This window comes from Camponotus vicinus, unplaced genomic scaffold, assembly GCF_025532165.1.
Source record: "Camponotus vicinus isolate PSW18456_S1 unplaced genomic scaffold, iyCamVici1.0 SCAF_11, whole genome shotgun sequence".
Taxonomy (NCBI): Eukaryota; Metazoa; Arthropoda; class Insecta; order Hymenoptera; family Formicidae; genus Camponotus; species Camponotus vicinus.
Window position 1 is genome coordinate 12,971,589 of NW_028141947.1, and position 12,440 is coordinate 12,984,028.

The 12,440-nt window shown below is 35.1% G+C and overlaps 1 protein-coding gene across 8 annotated transcripts in view; it reads right to left on the bottom strand.

The window, feature by feature from the left end:
* LOC145961499 (dystrophin, isoforms A/C/F/G/H) overlaps window positions 1-12,440 on the bottom strand; it is a 425,853-nt gene that overhangs the window by 220,197 nt on the left and 193,216 nt on the right. The gene's annotated exons all lie outside the window — the stretch shown is intronic.

Below are 12,440 nucleotides of genomic sequence, written 5' to 3' on the forward strand. Positions count from 1 at the left end.
CTTTATCAAATATGTTATAAGCATGACATATACTTGCACGTGTAAAGCTAATACGAGCGTAATAAGTTATGATTAAGGAGCTTCAAAAATAAGTGGTACAAACTCCGTAAAGACAGACCAAGTACGTGTCTACTCTAGAACTATATTTTTCTGAAAAAGCGATTTAAATTTAATTTATCGATAAATATGTATATAAATATACATGATATTACTTTGTCGAGAAACTGCAATTTTATGCAGCTTTGGTTTATGCATAAAAGATATTTTTTTTAGTGTTTTTGCACGTTTTAATTTATAAGTCACTCATATGTCTGTCATAGGAAAATATGCTTACATGCAGACGATTAATAATATTAATTTAATGACATAAATAATAAATAAATAATAAATAAATAAATGATTTGCCTGATAAATCAGACAAAGTTAGAATCGATGTTAAATATACACTGAGTTTAAAAGTTATTGAAAACGTATATAATTAATAAAATCTAGCCTAATTATTTCATATATATGTACGTATCAATCAATATATATATTTTAAAGATTCGTAGACTAAATAATGCCATTAATTCTTTGTTTAAAAACATTGTCAACAAATGTAACGCTCAATTAAGACGATATAACGTGCGTTAATTTAATCATCGCTAAATTATTATACAAATTTCCAAATTACCATAGAAAATGCTAAAATATTACGGAAACCGCCACACCATTATCATTACTACGCTCTAATTGTAGATATGAATGAAAAAGAAATACCTGCATCTCTCTAGTAAAAACAGTCATAGTGCGTTAGTTACTGCAGGGAAAAAGGGAAATAGCACCATGGTCTCCAGTGACTACCTTATCCTTAATGTATGTACGCTCCCCGAGTGCGGAAAGTAAAAACGAAAAAGTAAGAGAACATCGCTCCATATCGGGAGGTACATATATGAAGCATCACGTTACTTAGCTCTTAACGGATATTAATACAATTTACGGTGTCAGCGCTAACATCGAAAACTTTACCGCAAACATTAATATTTTTACAATTTATTACGTGAGATAAATCGTGTACATTCCGTTTTTATTCAAAAATATTTCAACGGAAATAGAAATATTATTTTTTTTTATTAATCTAGTTCAAATAATATATATTTCACAGCTACAATAATTTAATATAATCAAAATTGACGGATATAATAAATTTAATCGATATCTAAAAAATATTTTAATAGAAACTTTTATAACTCTATTCAAAATATAAATTCTCTTGCTTATCAATCTATCGCGAAAAATGTGTACAGCGTAATATTTATGTGACAATATTTCTTTCAGACGTATATAAATAATAATTAATTTTGCTGAAAGAAAAATATGGTGAATGAAAATCAATTTGTCAAATTATAAATCGTATTATCCGAGACGAACAAATGTTTGAGAAAATATGCTGTTCCGAGTAATGCGAAACCGACGCGATCTAAACACCAATGCGCCGAATATTTGCCATCTTTCGATGACACAGTAGGAATACATGATAAAATATTGAGAAACTGCATCGATACTGAACGGAGGAACGGGTTTGTCTCGTATCAGTTGGTCGTGACATACGCGAGGAACGAAATTTTCTCGTACGTGCCAGCGAGACGTCCGCGGTATTCAAATCGTATTGGCATGACGCGCTCATTGGTAGATCCTCGTGGTTGTATCGACCAATATCGACCGATGTAACGTCTGTCACATATCGGCGCGAATATCGGCCCGCAAAAATTTGCTAATACCGAGATATGCCATTCCCGGATCTTCATCAGACGCAAGAGGAATTTTCGCCATCGTTCAATATCAGCTCCAAACAAAATCATAGGAAATTAATCTAAATTAACTTGAAAATGTTATGCAATAATTTACTAATACTTAATTAATAATAATGTTTGAGTAATATCATAAATTTAACATAATAAATAATGTTTTATAATTTAGCAATGAAAAGAATGTTTGATATCAAACTGAAATCAGATGTACTATAATTTACGCCATGATATATTATAATAAATCATCATATCCGAAAGAAATTCCTATGCTATCTAAGTGAAAAATATTATTTATTAGCCGTTATGTCCGATGATACTTCTTGTACAAAACATGCGCATTCGTCGATGTGTTTAAAACACGCGCAGTCTCGGTAGTGCAATTGGCTCTAATTTCCCGCGGGCGCCATTCATCAGCTGATTTTGCAGCTGTATCCTAAAGTCCGAATTACTTGCGAAAGAGACGCATAATTTAATCTTAATCGATGACCGTCACATCGCGTGAAATTAATATCCATCCTGAAATTATTTCATTAAATTGATTGCATTTCCCTCGGGAAATTTCGCGTCGCAAGCACTCGATCAATCTGATAATAACCAGAACTTAATAAATTTCAGGATGTGAAGACATAAATCTATTTCATAATAAACAAAAATTAACAATTATATTTTGACACTTTGAACACTATGTTTAAAGTATCGAAATATATAATTGTTTATTTTTATCCATTTTAATCTCTCTTAAAATTTAATTTATTAAAAATTTAATTATACGTACATATTCATAAAAGTTCTACACGCAATATGAGTATTTTATAATGAAAAATTTCATTTTTCATATATATATTTCATATTTAGAGAGTTTCTCACACACAACACGAAATTAATAATTCATATCAAACGTTCGATAAATGTTTTATTAATTCTCTCATATTGTTATTTCTATTAGAAAGTAAAATATAAAACATAAAACTTTAAAAATAAAAAAAAAATGAAAAAAAAAATCTTTCCCCTCATGTTGTAAATCCTTTCGTAGGAAGTATATATTTACAGTCGCAACGAAAATTTGACTTTACATACTTCATGCATGTGGCCAATCAATTAATACTCTGTTTCCAACAGAGTTAGCCAAAAAACCAATGCATTACGAACGTTTTTCGATTTAATAAGTGCAGCTTCGATTGCATCAAAAATTTCGATACAAAAATGATTATCATCAAGTATATATATACATTATTCGCGAAATCATCTCATTTCTCCATCGTTCATTATAACAATGTGAGATGTACGAATTTTCACGAAATACTTTCTGAGCTTCATAGTAGATATTTTTGTGGCAAAAGGAATATTGCTGCTCGCGTTTCGCGTGATTCTATATGTGTATGTGTATGCATAAAATGTCTGCTATAAAATATATGTCATTACATTTACTTCATATAGAATGTACTTGTTTTGAGATATCTTGCAATAATCAGTGAAAAATATGACCAAAAAATGCAGAATTTTTTTTTATTTTTAATAAATTATTCACGTGTAGCTACTACTGCTTCGCGCGTAATTACGTGCTCCCCGAGATATTCGGCTCTCTGTAACAGCAAGAGCCGGCCGTATCGATTTCTTTGGATAAAATATGCGCTGCTTTATGCACTAACTCATAACTTTGCACCTACATCGGACGATTCGATATATCGATAATTTCGCTACGCCGCGTACTCGACCAACACGCGTTCCACCTATTATCGGAATACCGGAAAAACGATAGCGCCGTGCCATTAATCTCACTGATAACCGTTATTTAAGAGAACTACAGACCGTTCCACGCCTGTTATTCTTAACAAATGAAAGTTTATAATAAAAATCGAGCAATCTTATCGTGGATCGCTATGCAATCGATGCGCCCAGGATTCAACTAAATTTAAAAATGTTGGACTTTAAAATAAATTGCTTGGCATACACACACATACTTCGTGTGAAAAATGCTAAGTATTTAATAATTAAAAGAAATGTACGATATCAATAAGAATACAATGCAATCAGATGTTTTATAATACGCAACATTAATCGAATTTTCCTAATTAATTTTGAAAAGATAAAGAGACACTCTTTTTCTAAAAGTTTTTAAGATATTATCTTAATTATTCTGTTTAAAATTAAAAGTTGGCCCTTTTCTCTCAAAAAAACTGTGCTTTTTTGCGTTTTACAATTAATTCAATATTTATTAAGCACATGATAGGTAATTTAGTGACACACCGAGACGATAAAATGTATAGTGCAATAAACAAGTATTTGATACGCGAACAGATTTTTTTCCATTTTTTTACAAGAAGTAATCATATCACAAACGTGACAGGATACATCGAGCGGGATTGTAAACACAAGTCATCCTGTTGCTAAACTATCATTCAGTACAGGAGGGACACGTCGACAGATACGCAACAATATGCATGCACGGGATTTAAAAAAAAAAGGGAGGAAAAAAGAGAGATAAATCCCATTTGTCGAATATCGTTGTATCACATATACACGAAAATGCTTTCAATGTTTGCACGTAAATATGCGGCAATTAACGTAAGATGTATTTCGCCATATTTACTACGCGAAGACAAATTAGATTCGTATCGAAACGCACAATATACAGCGCCTTCAATATAATTATTATTTCTACCCCCCCCCTCGCCTCTCTCTCTCTCTCTCTATATATATATATATATGTATTTATGTATAAATATATGTAAAACTATTAACAGAGAATTTTGATGAGTGAAAATTGCGCGCGAAGGAAAAAGGAAAGCACCAATCCAGAAATATTTGTAAAGCTGGACGATCAGTTTTCGAAGCATTTGTCGAAATGCATTCCGAAGCGAGTTCAATTTCCCAAGCGCGCCGATGATGCTGTGCAGGCGATGATGCAGAGATGCGGCGCGCCGCAACATAGAGCGGTTGAAATTAATCACTCTGATAAATAATAATAACCGGCGGCAGTCTCGCGCCTAGTTAGTTCGTTATTAATACGCAATTCATATTAAACGGGCCCTTCGCACACGCCGGTATAACGACATACGGGGCCAAACCTCCCCGGCTCTTCCCTAACACGCGCATTCGCCGCCCTGGGCGGCCCGTGTGTGCACCGCGTCTATATAACGCGTGCGATGCTCGTCGGCCTCACGTACAATCATAACCTTGTTACTTTATACGCGTATCGGACACGTCTCATAATTAATGCACCGTAATTAATCGGCGTCAGCCGGCCTCGGTGTGGACATTAGTATCGCGGGACGTGTACCTCATCGTAGAGTACGTTGCGAGTTTCTAAATAACCCTACTGTAGCAGCACGACGGTTGCTCTTTGAATCTGACAAGTTTTCATTTCGATGAAAGTAAAAAAAACACGCGAGCATTATATCAAGTATCCTGAGAGCATAACATGTAGCTGTCATAAATTAATATCTTTAATCCATTCGTGTCAAAAGCCACGTAAGATAAATTATTAAAACTCTCAAAAAACCGTTGTTTCGTGATCATGACAGTTTCGATACTAATAATTGGAAATTTTCATTATAATTGATTTTTTTATAAAAGTGAAAATTATATTTTTAATTTCATATGATATTAATATTGGAAACTTAAGTATGCATTATGATAGATTTTTCTAATAAATCATATCCATTTTCACTGAAAAAAGAGAAATTGTGTTCTCGTTTAAACGTCCTCGTTACAGAATAAAAACTGGAATTTAAAACCACTGAATTTTCATTAATAGGATGACACATATAAAAATGCAAGACAATGCAACCTGGAGAATCAGTTTTGTCTTTAATAACAGCGCTATATCCCGAAGAAGCTACGACAGGAGCAACGAGAAGAAGGTCCATGTTGACGAAGAAAGGACTTGACGAGCAAACAATGGGATGGAATCAACGTTCAAACAATTACTATCTGCAACGTCGTCGGCAGCATCGTCCACCGGCGTTGTTGATAATAATTCTGACGGTAGACAATGTGAGGCTACAACAAGCGAGCGAGCGAGGATGTGCCAGGCAGGACGAAGAGCCGCGCGAGATAAGCTTTTAATTTTCGCCCGAGTCCCAGGACCCAACAATGCCACCAAATTAGAGCGCCCTTCGCGAACGCGACTATGTTTTGCATAATCATTTTACGAGCAAACGAAATCCGCGAAATAACGACCAAGGACAATTGTACGCGCGAATAGCCGGGTTTTACGACTGGATTGGCGGCTACGCACATGTTGCCGCTGTCGAAATTTAAAAAGTGGTCCCGCGCGTTTATGAAAAAGCGTCATTTTCTCCGACGCACTATCATCGTGGCAAAAATTGCATCCAATAACCATTCGTTTAACTGTTTCGATAAAACACGACGACCAGACGACTGTAATATTTTACGGAAACTCGCAACACACCGTACAATTCGCGCAGTCACCTGCTGCGAGAGAAAGTTGCGTAACGTCTGTTTATGACGCTCGGCTTTTAATTTGCAGAATTCTAGGTATATGCTAGTATTTATTAAGATCCGACAAACTTTTCGCTAAAGACCCACTTTTAAGGAGCGTAAAAAGAAAGTGCAAAGTTTGCGCATTTGCGTCGAGATCACCCAACAGCTGTACGCATGATACAGCTGTGGTGTAACGTTGCTGCGCCAAGTTTCAAACTGTTACAATATAATGGCATTAATTACAATAATCTGTTACAAAATCTGCGGAATATCCTGGTGGACGTAAAGCGATTATTTGTCGGAACATGGTACTGTAACAGCGGTAATCCAATATATTGCGAACGCACTACGATAATATTGTACGTAAACGCGATCACAAATGAGAGAAGAGTTTCCCGTTTTCTGAGCAGAAATGCCGTTGATGTAAATTAACGGCGCTTGCTCATCAACGAGGATTAACTCCTGGATACATGCAGAGAAACCGTACATAGATTTACGAAATAAAGACGCGATACGGAGGCACGCCATTCGAGCACACGTGGACATTTTATATTAAATTAGTCGGCGAGGAGAAAAAAAGGTACATAACGAGTCAACAAAGATAAAAGATGGGGAGATGGGAAAGCTTTTATTTTTCACTCAACTCCTGGCGACAATGGACGGGAATTAAAGCGAAGCACCGAGCTGACGTAATTGTTTTACGAGCAGATAAAATTCATGAAGACCCTCATAATACGGGAGCGGATATTTTCTTTTGAGATGTCAGTTTATGCGAAATTTCTCTCGTCTTTATCGCTCCGGTGGCATAAATATCGTAATGTCCGTTGATATTTTTTGCAACACAGCCGGTTGTGGAACTCAAAGTGTGACCGAGCTCTGCAGTATTGTCGAGGCATCAAATAACGTCGATAATAAAGTTGAAAATAGCTATTGATTCGTACCACTGCCCTACATTTCTTATCAAGCTGCAAAGATTAAATCAGATAAATTGCGCCGCGATAATGTCAAAAAATGCAATCGCTATTGATATTTTTAACAAATGACGTCGTAAAAAATAATTGATCGCTCAATTATACATCTTAAAAAGCAGCAAAATATCAATGAAATATAAAATGCGAAGCTAAATATTAAGTATATTCCTTATTATATAATTATATAACATATATATAACTATCTTTTTAATTTTATAATTATATAACATAACTATCTTTTTAATTCATTACTATTATTCATCATGTAAAATATAATTGTTCGATACAAAAATCAGAAAAAAAGTGAGAGTTCTAAAAGAAGACCCAACGACTCTCTTCTTCGTTCTTGAGAAATAGCATTCTGCAAGAAGCTCGAGAAAGAAGACCAAGTAGCGATTCGGCCGGAGCCAAGATTTAAGAAGGACATCGCGTATATGCGTGTGGTGACGGATTTATCGCGAAGGTCCTCTCGCTAGGCGGACCCGAACAAACTGAAGTCCCCGTTGGCAGTAACATCGTAATGATATATAGTGTCGCGGGCCGCTCGGAAGTTTACGCTAATGGGACGGGCCCGGGGTAAAATGTGTCCGAAGTTTGGACGTCACCGGCGCGGCTTTAAGAAGTTGTCTCGGGCGACGCTCCTCCGGGATGAAATCTATTGTGCCGGAGCTAGCGACTTGGAGCTTAGCATGTAGAATGGTCCGTCGAAGCGACGCGCGCGGCGAAGGGCCCGTGGAATATAGGCTTTTGTCAGGAAGTTCATTCTTTCCTTCCTTCCGTCCGACTTTAGCGAGTATATTGGCTTAGTTTACAAATGTGACGTGCCGGATACACAAGTAAAATATGCAGCGACGTCTCTCTCTTTCTCCCTTGTGCACGCACGTTCTCTCTCTTTTTATCAGTTTCAGCTCTAGTATTCACGGCTACAACGTTTCCATTACCGGAAAATTCGCAGTGTACAGCGAGAAATCCCGTAAGCTAAACGATAACGTCGTGGATCTTTCTGCGAGATTGAAAAGCAGCGATATTTACGTGCAGAGAGCAGAATTGCAAGTCAAGTATATTCTTTTACGCGAAGTAGATGATTCATTGCACAGTCGAAATAATATCGAGCCATTGAGATTAAAGACTAACAAATTTACGGAAATATCGTTAATTAAATCGCTTGTACTTTATTTATATTCAATCTAGATCGTTGAGTAATTTATATCTTTTAAAGATTCATAAAATTAAACCTACATAATAAAAAAAAGATTCGTTATAAACGAAGAAAAATTCTTCACTTGGTATTGCAGACGTATACAAACTATTTCAGGTGTATTATTTTCATTATAAATTCTTTTACAAATTAATTTCCTTTCAACGAAATTATTAAAACGTATAATTTTGAAAACAATGAAAGATTGAAAGTCCAGAGCTTTTGATAAATTAAGTTCGAAAAAAATATATAACATTTCAAATAATTTTTTTATGAGAATAAAATTTTAATTTACACTTAAAAGTATAAGCAATATCAAGAATTAATAAAATGCGATGAATTATTTTTTATGAGATTTATTTTTTAAAAGAAAAGATCGATGTACTAAAGAAAGATCATATCTTCTAAATTAGCCAAAGAAGTTGTAGTTAAAAGACATCTGGTGGTTCTGGCACGATCTGTATATTTCCGCAGTACTATATCTAGATGAAAGGTACATCATCTGGTCATGACTGCTAATTTCCTCTATGTCCGTTTTCCTTAGGTAGACATTTCCTTAGGAGCATCACGTTCCCGAGCTGCCGGTTACAGTTCGTATTAAGCAAGTCAAATTCGTATATTCGAATGATAATCTAATTTTTACTTTCCCGCATGTAAAATTATTTTATCGATTGAGTTAACGTTATATGATTAACCCCATATAATTTGGAAATTATTAATCCACCAAAATCAATTACAAAGATAGAAGAATCTTATAGTTACATCAATAATTGCGAAAATTGTCTTCTCACTCATTTATATAGATAATATATATATAAAGCTCAAAACATACAAAAAATTGATGAAAAAAGATTTCTTATGCACGCTCGATTTTCACGGCATAATCCATTAAGATTTATTACGACATTCGTTTGTAAAGAGAACCAAATAATATAACTGACGAATGTCATGAAAATACATAAAAGAGTGAGATTTGCAAAAGTGTCGCGATAAAACATTTTTAGCTCGAAAGCTCGTTTCCCTTGAAAATTATGATGTGCGCTTGAATGTGTTTGTAAAGTTTTGCCAGTTGCCCCGTTAATCCGGCTACGACCGAGATATACATATTTAGATACAGAAATGCATGACAACGAGAATATTTCAAGATATTACATTCTCAATTTTTAGCGCCACTTTTGCGAGTTAAACTTAAATTGCTTTGACTTTTCAACATTCTCCCGTAATCCGGTCGCATTTCATCTAAGATAATAACTTTGCAAATCAAGCAATATTATCATAAAATATATTTCTACATCTCTTATCTTGGTAACTGTAATTCGAAAAAAATAAGGAGAATAAACGTTTTCTGTCAAAAATAAAAAAGATATTGTTTGTTTGGGAAATACGATATTTAATTACGCGACTCGAAGCTTTTTATTCGATTTTTCAGCGCAGTGTCAATCGCGAAACGTCATCTAAAATTATCTCACCTATTGCTTCATTTAGACCGTGATCAAAAAGACAACTTTGGACTCTGTAATCACGGAGAGAAAAAGAATAGGACAGCTTGTGTAATAAACCGTTGACACGTCACACAGACCGCACTAAAAAAAGGTGAACACCATAGCAGACGTTGGCTTGCTTTTTGATTCGCGTTTGGCTGCGACATGGATAGAAATTTTCCCGGAATTTTCCATTACGCGGTGAACGTGATTCCCTGTCCGGCAAAGTATTATCGGTGCGCTGTATCGTGCTGTATCGAAATTTTCTCCATGCCAATTACGGGAAATCGAAGCCGATGGAATGCGCTAAACAAGCGGGGCAAATATGCCCGACCAATATTAACGTCGAAATTAAAATTCATGTTAAGAGCAAGTATGCAAATTTGTCGCAGCTTTAAAACGATTTCCATTTTATTTCGTTCTATTTTCATGATAAAGTCCTTAAAAAAAAATATGTCAATATATAAATGTAAAAATTAATATTTTTCTCTTATAAAATTATGCATTTTCTAAGCGCGATATTAAAGTACCGCTGATTTGACTAAAGTCTTTGTACGTCAAATAAAATTGTGAGGTATTGCAGCACATCCACATGGCATTTTCTTTCCCTATTACAAAAGACGGACATAGAATATGCATAAGGATCGTTTGTCTCAATTTACTTCGAAAACAGAACAAAGTTTTCTCTTCTCTTAAATTTATTGCTATAAATATACACACATATGCAAAGAGACTATATAAAAAATAAAAAATTTCTAACAATATTAATAAACAAATAATAACAATATTGTGAAATATCAATAACCAATGTATTAATATTAATAAAAGTAAAAAATAATAAAATATAATATCAGTTTAGAAAATAGAAGAATAAAATTATGCGTTTTCTTTTTTTAAAAAAAATCAATTTGCAAAAAAAAGAAATGTAGTTATCAATGCATTATACATAAAATTATATATTTTCTCGTTAATAAGAAAGTAACAAACGGGATATGCGGACTACTAATCATGCGACTCGAGTTCACGGCCTACCACAATGTCATCGTTCATTCATTAAGAGACGTTAAGCGAGACCCGACCAAAAACTCGCTACTCTTCGAGAGTACGCTCAGTGCTAAATCTCATTTATATTCATCAGCGAGGAGTAGTAGTTCGTTCATATATATGTGCATACATGTGCGTGTATATAGGTGTATACACACACACACACACACACACATATATCAATCGTGCCGCAATCAGTGTTCTTGCGCGACAGGCTCAACGTTCATCTGCTCGCGCTTTGAAGCACGATATTAAGACTCCAATTAAGCAGCTTCGTCGACTTGGAAACTAATATGCCATTGGATAACCTCAACGCGCGAATTCAGAACGTATGTCCGTGTATCTTGGACGTCAATGTGAGAGGAGCCGGCAGGAAACTAGCAGGAAGATCGCTCTTCCGCGTCCGCCATCTCTCTACTCCGGCAACGCCGTTGTCAACACAAAGTTGAGAGAGACACGGAGAGTCGGAGGGTGAGAAAGCTGTACGTATAATGACGCGGTGTGTGTCCTTTGAAAACGACTTGCAAACAGCGGTGCAAGCACTCGGAAGGAAAAGGGTGGAAATGGGCGGTTGAATGAGAGGAATCTCTCGGAATTACCGGAGGTCGTAGTTTAATCTTGGCGTTGCCATCAATTCCCGCGGAATTTAATCCCTTGTCGCATATCCGTTATTTTCGGTAAGAAACGGGATCGCGTATACTCTATCAAAATGCTCCGAAATGACGCGGCGAGACCGCAAAAATTGAAACTGCAACACAAATTGCGAGAAAATTACTTTCACATATGTAACACGATTACGCGCGAGTCTCGCGTAGATTCTTATTTTTCTATGTCAGAGAACATACGCACAACATTAGAGGTATTGTAAAATATTAAAAATATTCAAGAGTTATTTTCTAATAATATTTCCAAGGCTTTTAAAATATCGAGAAAAATTATGTTTAGAGAAAGATAGTGACGTTATTGTATGATAATTTGAATATAGAGATTACCATCAAAATAAAACATGAGTTTATCATCTCTCTTTGTAAAGAAAATTCGCGTCAACGAATGGGCTGTCTATGACATGCGCAATTTCATTATCACGTATTTCCCGACGAGTTTATAAGCGAAAAACAGAAAAGCGAGAGAAGGAAAGTTATCGACTCCGTGTATACAGGAAATTCATTTTTTTAAAGTAACAAGTTTCAACATAAATAAATTATTATATCAAAATTCATAAACAGATAAAATGCGTAAAATTAATACTGCATATTTGATGATTCTGGAAAGTTACGAAAGCATTTCAGGAATTAACCGAGTAACGGAACAATTCCTCAGGATTCTCTTGCTGGCAGCAATTTAATGTAAAATAGTTCACATGACAGTTTCGTACGCTGCGGAAACACTTCTATCGCGTTCTAAAGAAAACTGTTTACATTTAGCAAAATGATTGTCACATAACTTTTCATGTGACAATTTTTGTTTTCTTTTTCACGTGATGTGATAAATATTTTCGTTTGAAGAAACA